This window comes from Dermacentor variabilis, chromosome 11 (genome assembly GCF_050947875.1).
Source record: "Dermacentor variabilis isolate Ectoservices chromosome 11, ASM5094787v1, whole genome shotgun sequence".
Taxonomy (NCBI): domain Eukaryota; kingdom Metazoa; phylum Arthropoda; class Arachnida; order Ixodida; family Ixodidae; genus Dermacentor; species Dermacentor variabilis.
The window spans coordinates 103157800-103170246 of record NC_134578.1 but is presented as its reverse complement, the minus strand read 5'-3'; the positions used below and the strand labels follow the sequence as shown (position 1 = coordinate 103170246).

The 12447-nt window shown below is 43.2% G+C and overlaps 1 protein-coding gene across 1 annotated transcript in view; it reads right to left on the bottom strand.

The window, feature by feature from the left end:
- LOC142563403 (uncharacterized) overlaps nt 1-12447 on the bottom strand; it is a 62048-nt gene that overhangs the window by 30995 nt on the left and 18606 nt on the right. The window contains exon 3 of the mRNA XM_075673956.1: nt 11049-11246. The gene's annotated coding sequence lies outside the window, so the exon portion shown is untranslated. The remainder of the gene's footprint in view (nt 1-11048; nt 11247-12447) is intronic.

Here is a 12447-nt window from a genome sequence, read left to right as displayed (position 1 = left end):
AAAGCCTTAGGAGATATGCAAAGGGGGAAGGCAGCTGGGGACGATCAGGTAACAGCAGATTTGTTGAAGGATGGTGGACAGATTGTTCTAGAGAAACTGGCCACCCTGTACACGCAATGCCTCATGACCTCGAGCGTACCGGAATCTTGGAAGAACGCTAACATAATCCTAATCCATAAGAAAGGGGACGCCAAAGACTTGAAAAATTATAGACCGATCAGCTTACTGTCCGTTGCCTACAAAGTATTTACTAAGGTAATTGCAAATAGAATCAGGAACACCTTAGAGTTCTGTCAACCAAAGGACCAGGCAGGATTCCGTAAAGGCTACTCAACAATAGACCATATTCACACTATCAATCAAGTAATAGAGAAATGTGCAGAATATAACCAACCCTTATATATAGCTTTCATTGATTACGAGAAAGCGTTTGATTCAGTCGAAACCTCAGCAGTCATGGAGGCATTACGGAATCAGTGTGTAGATGAGCCATATGTAAAAATACTGGAAGATATCTATAGCGGCTCCACAGCCATCGTAGCCCTCCATAAAGCAAGCAACAAAATCCCAATAAAGAAAGGCGTCAGGCAGGGAGATACGATATCTCCAATGCTATTCACAGCGTGTTTACAGGAGGTATTCAGAGACCTGGATTGGGAAGAATTGGGGATAAAAGTTAATGGAGAATACCTTAGTAACTTGCGATTCGCTGATGATATTGCCTTGCTTAGTAACTCAGGGGACCAATTGCAATGCATGCTCACTGACCTGGAGAGGCAAAGCAGAAGAGTGGGTCTAAAAATTAATATGCAGAAAACTAAAGTAATGCTTAACAGTCTCTGGAGAGAACAGCAATTTACAATAGGCAGCGAGGCACTGGAAGTCGTAAGGGAATACATCTACTTAGGGCAGGTAGTGACGGCGGATCCGGATCATGAGACGGAAATAATCAGAAGAATAAGAATGGGCTGGAGTGCGTTTGGCAGGCAGTCCCAAATCATGAACAGCAGGTTGCCGTTATCCCTCAAGAGAAAAGTATATAATAGCTGTGTCTTACCAGTACTCACCTACGGGGCAGAAACCTGGAGGCTTACGAAAAGGGTTCTACTCAAATTGAGGACGACACAACGAGCTATGGAAAGAAGAATGATAGGTGTAACGTTAAGGGATAAGAAAAGAGCAGATTGGGTGAGGGAACAAATGCGAGTTAATGACATCTTAGTTGAAATTAAGAAAAAGAAATGGGCATGGGCAGGACATGTAATGAGGAGGGAAGATAACCGATGGTCATTAAGGGTTACGGACTGGATCCCAAGGGAAGGGAAGCGTAGCAGGGGGCGGCAGAAAGTTAGGTGGGCGGATGAGATTAAGAAGTTTGCAGGGACGGCATGGCCACAATTAGTACATGACCGGGGTTGTTGGAGAAGTATGGGAGAGGCCTTTGCCCTGCAGTGGGCGTAACCAGGCTGATGATGATGATGATGATGATGATGATGATGAAAGGGATAGATGGCCACTACTACATTGCAGGCATAACTACTTGTATAGCGCATGCAGTCAACAAAGATTGCAGGAGGCCCACCGTTTCGCGGCATGTCGAAAGACCGCTGCCGTCGCAGCACTTACGATTGTGCGCTCGAGCTGTTTGTACATCGCGGCATGCTGAAAGACGGCTGCCGTCGTGGCACGTACCGTCGTGCGCTCGAGCAGTTCCGTACACATGATGTCTGCTTATCACTGCTGTGAATTCATTTATAGCAAGAATTTCCTCGCATTTGTGCGCCTGAATCTAGCAGCGTGCAAACCTTACCTGAAGTTCAACTTCGTACGCGACTCGCTTATTCACTTGCGATTGACACCGCGCTAAAACCTCGCCGCTTATTTCTTAAACGGCGTACACGTATTCGGCGTTGCATAATTTGTTGCCTTTACGCAGCGTGCTGCCCCTGAAAAAATATTCGGCGCCCGATATTCGCTGCAAGCCATGGTACAACAAAACCGAAAGTGGCGGGTCCATATTGTAAATGTGCTTTCCGAAGCAGACGACAGAGCTTGGTACTACCCAGTTCAGGACAGAGGGCGCTTTTTAGCACCATTTTCGCAGCACCCCCTGGGCAATGCAAGAGGCCCATGCATGTATTACCAAGTGTAAGTGATGACTGTTCTGTGTTGCGAAATGAACAGTATGCAATAGCTGCCTGCAGTGCTAACAGTAATATATCGCTATAAAAACGCATACACGGAAGAAATAATGCTTGTGCTCAATTCGTACCATTCCAGGGTGCACACAGAAATAATCAGATAAAACATTGAGAACCTATTATCATATCTTTAAAAAAAGAATAAATTTTCTCTCTGCATGAATTGCATCTAATTAATTTTAATAAAAGAACGAATATTTGATGTATTTCAGGGAAATATTAGCAGAGAAAGATGAAGTGCCAGCGCCAGCAGTACTGTCAGTAGTGTAGTTGTACTAATGTAGAAATGGAGTAGGCATATGCCCATTAACACCTGTCTAGAAGCTCAAATTGCTAATAAATAGGGGTGCGCAAATATTCAAAATATCGAATACGAATCGAATATTTTCCTCATTCGAAGCGTATTCGATTCGAGAAATGCATATTCGAAGAGGGCCGAATAACGATAACAAAGGGCGTATATTCTGACAGATGGAATAATTGAGCAAGTAATGAATTACATGCTTGCTCCGCATTCTCCTAAGAAAATGTTTATTTGTGAGAACTTTGCATGACCGGCTCATTATTTGTATGCTCTGTTTCAGTCTATCTGCATGACGCCCGTGAGACACGATCAGTTTCAGTTTCTTTTCACCAAGCTTTATTCTATGGCTCTTTCATAACCATATTTGATGTCCTTTAGAGCTCTGTAACTATATGCGATAAAATATGTATCCCAGAAGTGTTACCTGGACAATTTTTAGATGTTTGGAAATTAAAAAGGAAAGAAATATATGTCCGAGGAGAACGTTACATTGCCATCGACGACTCCCAACTTGTGTTCCCGCTTTTCTCATGTAATCGTCGGTTCTTTGCTACCTTCTGCGCTACTGCTCCGTGAGACAAACGCAAAACACGCTAATTTCGCCACTGCGCTATTTGCAACTATCTCACTGCTGATACAGCCCTAGATCAAGTGTGTTCTCCAAGAATGGCAGCAACTTCAGATGACGAGCCACCGAGCAAGCAAGAAAAGAAAGCCGGAAGAAGAATCCTTTGGCGGCACTACACAAAACTCTCGCCGTCGACAGCTCTGTGCTAGTCGTGTGAACATGTTCTTAAAATGCCAACGGAAACAACCACTACTCTTCATAATCATATGAAATAGCCCCCTTTGTTGATGAAAAAGTACAAAAAGGAGGCCACCGCAAAAGCTCCGTTGAAGAATCAACCGACACTGGATGATATACTTCAGCAGAGACAGAAGTCATTGTCTCAGAGGAAAGAAAACGCGCTTCACCAGGAAGTGGCAGCCATTCGTTGGTTCCCAATTTCTACTACATCAGTTCAAAGCATTGATCGAAGCAGCTGTACAGTCGTGCTATAGTCGGCCATCTCAAACAAAATTGTCGCATGTGCTCGTCCAGCGCCTGTACAACGACACGAGCTGCGAAAAGCACTTGAACACTGAACAAGCACTCTGGCTTTTACGAGCGATATCTGGACTTCGCGTGCCAACGAGGGTTTTGCAAGCCCCACGCGTCATTTTCCTGCGGTGAAGGTCGACATGAAAAAGCTCACTTTGAACACGCGACATATGCCAGAGAGTCACGCGGCTGTGAACATAGCTGCGTCATTGGAGCAGCTATGCACCGACTGGGAGTTACCTATCGATTGCGCGAAGTACATCGTGACGCACAGCGGCCGCAATATCCAAGCGGCGATATCCAAGCGAGCCTGCTTTGCGCACACTCTGCCCCTGGCGATCAGCAATGAAGTGTCGTCTACTCGGGCAATCAGCAGAATCTGCGGCGAAAGCGTTTGTAGGGCACTACAAGCATAGCCCTAATGCACAGAAAAAGCTGAACGTTCTGCAGATGTAGCTGAATGAAGACATGCTCCATGTTGTGCAGGATGTTGACACAAGGTGGAACAATCAGTAACTCATGCTCTCAAGGCTCCTTGAACTCTAAGAGTCCATCGGACTTGAGTTCACCACTTCGGACACGACCGTAGATACCTTTAACTCTGTAGAGTGAAGAGATGCAATGGAGTTTTTCGAGGCATTGAAGCCCTTATTTGACTCAACTGTGATCTTAAGTGCTGGAAAGTACACCTCATTGTCATGTCAAATTCCGATTATTTTTGGAATGCTGCGTCGCCTCGAAGATTGCAAAGGCAACTCATCGTTTGCTAACAATCTCACAAAATGTATCAAGACTCGTTTTGCTGAGTGCGAATTTGACGAAGTGGCCAACCTGGTCATGTTTCTTGATCCGCGCTTTTAAGGACACAATTCATCAGGCGTCTGGTCAGATAATCTGGCTGAAAGACATTGTAACAAGCGAGCTCCACGCAGCTGGCGTAGAACCCAGTGAGGACACTGCCATGCCAGCGTCAAGTTCGTGTCCACTGGTGATATCCACAGTATGGAAACCTTTTGATGGTCTAGTGATGAACAAGGAGAACGCACCTTTGGCATCTGCCTTTGAGAGGGAAGTTACAGACTATACAGAAAAGCTTCTTCTCGAAATGGGCAAGGATCCTTGTGAGTGGTGGCAGTCCATTGGCAGCATTACGTACCCGCTTTTAAGTACTCGCCTAGAAGTACTTCGCCATCCCTGCCACCTCAGTTCCAAGTGAATTTTCTACCGTTAGAAATGTTGTCACAGTGCATACAGATCGTTTACTTTCTGAACGTGTTGAGCAGTTAATTTTCCTTCTTGATAATCATAAGCAAGGGCATTACTTGACTGAGAGCATTACCTGTCATAACGTGAGCGCATTATCTGTAATGAGTGCCTTTTTAACCTGCAGCAGCCTTGTAAAATGCAATATTATTTTTTAAAGAGTAATGAAGCTATTGCTACCACGTTTTGCAACTTCTTGAATCTACACACACATTCGGTATTCGATTCGATATTCGAAAACAGTTTTTTGCCTTACTTGTATTCAATTCGTATTCGAAAATTTCAATATTCGCACACCCCTACTAATAAATATCTGTCATAGCAAAACTTAAATTGCTCATTAATAGTTGTCATACCAAGTGCATTCAATGGCAATAACAAGCAAACTTCCAACTGCAATCGCTCAGATTCTCTTGGAGCAGTCAACAGGGCATAAACAGCACACGAAACTGAATAAGTTGATTACATGCTATAAGTCCAAGCATGGAAATATAGTAAGCCATCGTTAACTCGAACACTGATACCTCAAAATATCGGCTAAGTTGAAAATTTTCTTTGGCTTGGTGTCAACCCCATGTATTTTTCAGTTCTTCTCTAGAGATCCTCTTGTGTAATACTCAGGAGAGGCATCTCAAATCTCTGAGTTAACAGGGTTTTACTGTATCAACAAGAATAAACAATGCAAAGTCATCAAACATGATAATTTATTTAGTGCACTAAAACAGGTTTAGCTAACTTAATTTGTATTCCAGGATATGAACCAATTACAACAAAGAAACGCTAGGTGCAAAAAGATAATGACATACTGCTGATTCATTCAGCAGAAGTTGCCTGATTTTAACATGGCCCCAATTCAAATGCATGCACATTTTCTATGTTTGCAAAGTAGAACACGGACGTAGAAATGACATTAAAGCTCCTTAAGAAAGTAGAAATCTAATGCATGCCCAATTTTTTGGTAAGAAAAATTGGTGCACAATGGCGCCTGGATTTTTAAAGAGCGCTTCGCCATGCAGTTTCATAGTTATCTTCGCAGCAACACAGCTGCATTTTATGTCTTTCATCCGGGTTGTGCTGCCCGCCCATAGGAACCTGTTCAATCACCAACTCGCCCAGCTTGCCGTGTTAATTCTTTCACACACGTTACAAACATTGCGGAACAGGTTGTCCGTAAAGTCAGTGAAACCTGGAAATTGCAATCAAGCTTCCTGGGTGCCGTCGCTGAAATTGATGGCTTCGTCTCCTTCTCCTTATTTTTCGTTGTGTTGCTGAACTACGGTGGCAATTGCAGTACCTTTGATCTTGGCATGCTTATGGGCTTGGCAAGATTCTCTATAACAAGCTACTCAGGCTTCCTTTTGCACCAGAGTTTCAGCAGGCAACTTAGCATTTGCTAAAAAAAATTGCAAAGCGAGTTGTGCTCTAAAATTAAAAAGCGAGTTGAGTTGGTGTGTAGCAATCGGCCATACAGCCACTACTGCAAAGTGTAATGTTTCCACTAATGTTTTGATGACACACTTCATATTTTCCAGATAAAAGTATGCTTGTATATGCACTGCAGCAAAGTAATCTACAATACTGTCAGTTGCTTAGCATATTTATTTTCTTATATCACAAACTTGACCAAAACTGTCTGCATCCAATGTTGGCAGATGTTATACGTAGTTTACGCCTGTGCCCAGTTTTCATTGTTTTGTGGTCTTCAGGACAATGAATGCCACAGGGCAACATAAATATAAGAGAATGTGCCCTGATCAAAAGGACGCAGAAGCCGGTGTTCCCAATACAATACCAAAACAAGCACTCGGCGAGAATAAGCCTCCGAATAACATAGCTAGGAACCCCACAAACATATACACAAGGTGCCCATCTTGCGTTGACCATGAAAGAGAGTCCTCCTTCCCTATAAAGCCTCAGACTATACATCACGGGCAATTTTTCAGAATTGTCTGCTGTAACTAATCTTCGTTGCTGAGGTGGACTGCAAGCACGGCATACCACCCATATGAAAGTTGCCGAATGCATATTCAGTGACTGTATCTTCATCTTGACATAGCCTGAAGCACAGCAACCTGCATTTTGAAAGTGTAGGCGTACAGACTATCATAACGACAAATTTAACAGTCCATGGGCAGCAAGGTATGTATAAGGTTTTTGTAGAAACATTTTTCAGACTCTTAACTATACCAACATTTTCACGACCCTTTTCAGGCATGAATAATCTGCCTGCAAATATTGTTCCTTAAATGGCAATAATGATTTAGGGAATTAATTACACAAATCCTACTAAGGCCATAGCGGGCCAAGATAATCGTGATTGGTTGTCTCAAGATAATGATAAAAAACGAACAGATAATCCATGTAGTAAAGCAGACTAAACATGGTGGTGTATAAGTCCAGAATAAAAAAAATTGACTCACTATAGAAGCCCAGAGGAAATGGATGCCCAGCGAAACTCTTACAAAATCACCGGTACAACTGCTAAGGGCACTATGCAAAGTTTAATTTATGGTTGAGGTGCTTGTTTTGAGCTTGTACTTTATTTAACTGTATGCTGTTCTGTTTGTTGCACAAGATATTTCAATGATTGTTTGCACTGATCGCTTCACTTTGCCGAGTGCCTGTAGCCTCTGCGTTACGCGGGGGATGAGCCATTGCCGATGATAATTTATGCTCAAGGACAGACACCGAGATGCTAACAGCGTCGCTGTAAAAGAAAATGAAGACAAACATTTTCTTAAAAACACTCTTGGGGGACAAAATGTGTATGTCCCATGGTTAAAATAAATACAATTGCAATGACAAAGAAACACTCACTGGTCTTAACATAGGCAATGGACAAACTGATTTTAATTCAGTGGTCATGCTTGTGTGCAAAAATCTTTTTCCAGTACTGTTGTCAACTAGACGTCCACCCAAATGTGCGCCAAATATCGTAGCCTTGCTCTCGTAGTCTATAGCCCATGACATAAACAAGGCTGAGGGTGTTAGCTCTATTACCCTGCACACCGTGCTATAGAGTTTGTAGAATATGTGCGAGTTTATGGACAACATGCACCTTGACCAAATACTCCTTTTTTGCTTTCGGACGCACACATCTCCAAGTTGCTCTTCATTGTTTAAAAGGAATTGGAATTTTAAATATTGGGTACACTAAATTAAAACCCAGGTCTTATTCTACTCTTTGTGATGCCAATTTGCATTCCTCACCTAACAAAGGATTTGGGTTGACTTGAGTGCTTGAACATCGAGGGGCAATTTTGTGTGCAGCTCGAAGTATACCGGATGTCATTTCACCTATGAAGAGTTATGTTCATGGAGGTGTCAGGCTGGAAAGCTGCTTGAATTTACCCCAGTTTGCAAAACACACAGACACCACTGCTTTAAACATAAGGGACATGCATACTCTTCAATTCCCTCTAGTAGCACTGGGACATTACCACTTCTTAAGAGGCTTTTTAGTCATCAGTCATTGCATGCAAGGAAGTGAGCATGCAGAGGATGTGACGACTCTTTAGAAGAAACTATTATGTACACTGCTAGAAATAAGTAGACTACTTTGTATTACTTATACTTGTCCCATAGGACATGTGAAAATTTTCAATAAGTTCACCAATAATATCACATGCCGACCTGCCCCACAGTGAGCTTTAAGTGCAGGTTTCCAACAAGGACGTGTGGGGAAAAACGCGGACAAACCAGGCTTTCAAAATGGCCTCCAAGTTGTTGATCTGTGGTGTATATTAGAACACCACAGTTATTGTCTTGTTAAATAAAATAGCTTGTATGGATACAGCTTCAAGTGACATATGGATACTCCCATGTTGACTGTACAGCAATTGCCATTACGTCTGGGGAATGTGGAATAAAAGCACTTCAATGTTGTCAGTATTTAATAAGACATCTAAGATTTCGAACTTCAGGACACTGTGATAAATTTTTTCATTATTCTGAAAGACTGTTATAGTGAAATCCCCAAAATTAACCATTCCACCCATCAGCCCATTAGTTCATAAGGTGTCAGCATATCAGCTATCCACGAAAACGTCGCTGTTGGGTCTCAACACATGCTGTTGCAATTTTCCATGGATTCCACTGCCACGCACCACCGAAGCACAATACAATAAGAGTGACGTGCGCAAAACAAATGCTGACGCTGAGAAAACTACCGACAAAAAGGTAGCTTCATGTCACCTCCGAAGTGGAATGTCTCTTGCTTTTTGCTTATATTTCACATTTCTTGCGGTGGATACCGCATCTTTCTAGCACAAGGCAGACACCTGAACTATGTCAAAGCACAGGCACGTCTGGAAAGTGCAAAGTGTGACTGTGTGGCTACGGTGGCTGTGGAGCCGCTATAGATATCTTTCAGTACTTTTACATACGACTCATCTGCACCTTGATTCCGTAATGCCTGCATGACTGCTGACTTTTCGATTGGATCAAATGCTTTCTCGTAATCAACGAAAGCTATATATAAGAGTTCTTTATATTCTGCATATTCCTCTATCACCTGATTGATAGTGTGAATATGGTCTATTGTTGAGTAGCCTTTAGAAAATCCTGCCTGGTCCTTTGGTTGATAGAAGTCTATAGGCTGTTTCACATGGCTCGATTTTCAGTCAGCGACACAGCGAATTTCATTGCTCAGCGACCGCCACGACGTCGTAGGCTCTCCACGACTGGATTCCAACAAGTTGGTCGCGCCATCGCTCAGTCGCAATGATCAGTGCGATGTGGGAGGGGCAATGTGTGTTTTACCGTGCGTTGTTAACTCTGTGGAGCATAGTCTCGCATCAGTTGTAGCTATATTTAGGGCGTACCCACCAGCTTTTGTGGTTTAGGAGCTTCATAAACATTTTTTCTTTTCTTCCGCTTACACAATTCGTTTGAAAGAAGCTGCACGCTATCCGGGTAGGGAGAAGGACGCCGCTTCAACATAAAACACATACCCACTTGATCGCCGCCGTCTTCAACCTCTTCCCTACAAATTGCGCCAGCTGCTTATATGCATGCACATTTAACAGCAGTTTGTTCTTCTCCAAAAGCAAATACTCATCCAGGAAAAGACGTTGCGGCTTCCATAGTAACAACGAAACTAGAGTGTACTAAACGGAACCAGCCCACCGACGCCGCACGCTCATAATACTTCGGTGTTGTGCAGCTCCTCACTCAACGTATCTGCAAGCTGTCGTGAAGTCTCAACGCTTTTAAACGTTAAAAATGGTGTACTTATTCTATAATTGAACAAAAATAAGAAAATTCGAATATTTGATTCGTCTCCATGCCGTTTTTATTTGACGATGCAGGCATGGATACTTCGTGAGCAGGAGGCAACCTTGCACATCGCTGCGACGGTAATCGCACTGCCGCAAACGCATGTGAAAGCTGTCAGCGAAAATCACTATATGACGTGCGCGGCAGAACGATTTTTTTCGCCCCAATCGTACCATGTGAAAAAGCCTTAAGGTGTTCCTGATTCCCCATTTGCAATTACCTTACTGTCATCTTACTGTCATTACTGTCAGCTTACTCCATCATCTTACTGTCCATTGCCTACCTTTGTAGGCAATGGACAGTAGGGTGATCAGTCTATAATTTTTCAAGTCTTTGGCGTCCCCTTTTTTACGGATTAAGATTATGTTGGCGTTCTTCCAAGATTCCGGTACGCTGCAGGTCATGAGGCATTGCATATACACGGTGGCCAGTTTTTATAGAATAATCTGCCCACTATCCTTCAACAAATCTGCTGTTACCTGATCCTCCCCAGCTGCCTTCCCCCTTTGGATAGCTGGCAAGGCTGTCGTTACTTCTTCCGGCATTACTTGTGGGATGTCAAACTCCTCTAGTCTATTCCCTCTCTCATTATCAAGAATCAAGAAATCGGGAATCCTCAGATTTCTGAATATTAGCTCATGGTACTGAAGCGTTGTTAACCTCACAGGGAAACTGAATATAATGATCGTTATTCTGAAAAGTTCAGTATTCTGAAGTTTGGAGTACTGAAATACTTTTACATTGAAACTATAAGAAGTCAGCAGGGGATTTCTGAAAACTTTGTTAATGTGGTATTTGTAGTAACGAGGTTTAACTGTACTTCAGTAGGTAATGCTAGATGATCTTCACCTCATCTCTACAAGAGTGGTCTTGTGGTTTGGCAGGAGTCAAAACAGCTTACCTCCATGGGCTTGGGCGGAGCACTGGGAGCATTGGCGAGTTGGAGAAGGAGATGGCTGTTCGCTCCACTACAGTTTCTGCGGAATTTTTACTGTTCCAAACCACGCACATGCAGTGGTGCTTACCGTGGGTGGAGAATAGGGTGAGGTCAGCAAAGCTATACTGTCCTCCTGTGGACACCACATGCTGTCTCGCAACCCTGTGAGTTGCATTGGCACAGTTAATGCTTGAAAACTGTAAGTGCCTTGTGCACACTTTGGAAAGATAGTTAAACCTCAATATAATGAAGTCGGTAAAATTGGCAATGTGCTTCATTATATTGAAATTTCGTGGTACTGAAACTGTACCTTTTATGCAAATAAGTACAGTCACCAAGACTTTCGTTACATGGAAAGGGGGCACAGAATTATCCATATTATCGGGCAATCGAAAAAAGTTAATTTGAAGGAGAAAACAAATCATTTTGATGAATACTGAAAAAGTTTGCACGGAGACACAAGGTCAATGCTGAGAATTGACAGGAATGAGCGCTATTGACAGGACGAGCGCATTTTGATTTGGGAGTCGGTGATGAACGATACGGTTTCATGCCATGACATCTTCAAGTCAGCGGTACAAATTAAACGAAGCCAGCCACACTTTCGCATGCACATGGCGGATGCCGTGGCCAGTCTAATGAATGGCAGAAATGCTGGAAAAGCTGTTTCATTGAATTTTTGCCTAACGGAATTATCTTTTCTAGTGTAGCCAAATTACAATCCGATGCTATCATGTCTGCACGTTGTGTGTAAGTCGTACATTATAATTTTTCTATGTATTTTAGCTTGAGAAATTCAATTAGTTCAGTAGCTTCCTTCGGCCACAAGGAGGGCCTTGGTATGAGCGGTTCGAGAATTTTTTTTGCCGAACTGTGGCACAGGGCCCTTAACGCTATCGCATTAATAGCCGAGATGGAAATACTTCAGTGCCACGAACCCATTATTTCAGCAGGCGAGTGCCACTGCCACGCGACACACTCTCTTCACTTGCCCTGTCCAGCCTCCGCAAACAAAATTAATTCCCAGTGTTGTCACATACCAGAGCTCAAGAAACGCATTTCGTATACGTCACAGGCCCTGCCTTCATTTTTTTTATCCTCACTTTCTTATGGTGCGGCACACTTTCACTGATGGCGTCGCATGCGAGCTGTAGTGATTGTCTCATTTTGCGGAGCACACGATTTTTCCCGCTGTCCACGAGCATACCCGACTAGCGGTATAAATAAGTGCTACATGAACACTGAGGCAGACACAAGCAGATCACAGAGCAACAATGCGCTGGAACACAGTAGAAAATGACAGTTTCGGTGTCTGCGCGCGGCTCCATGACGTGGGAACAAGCAGACGAAATGGAAGTAAATC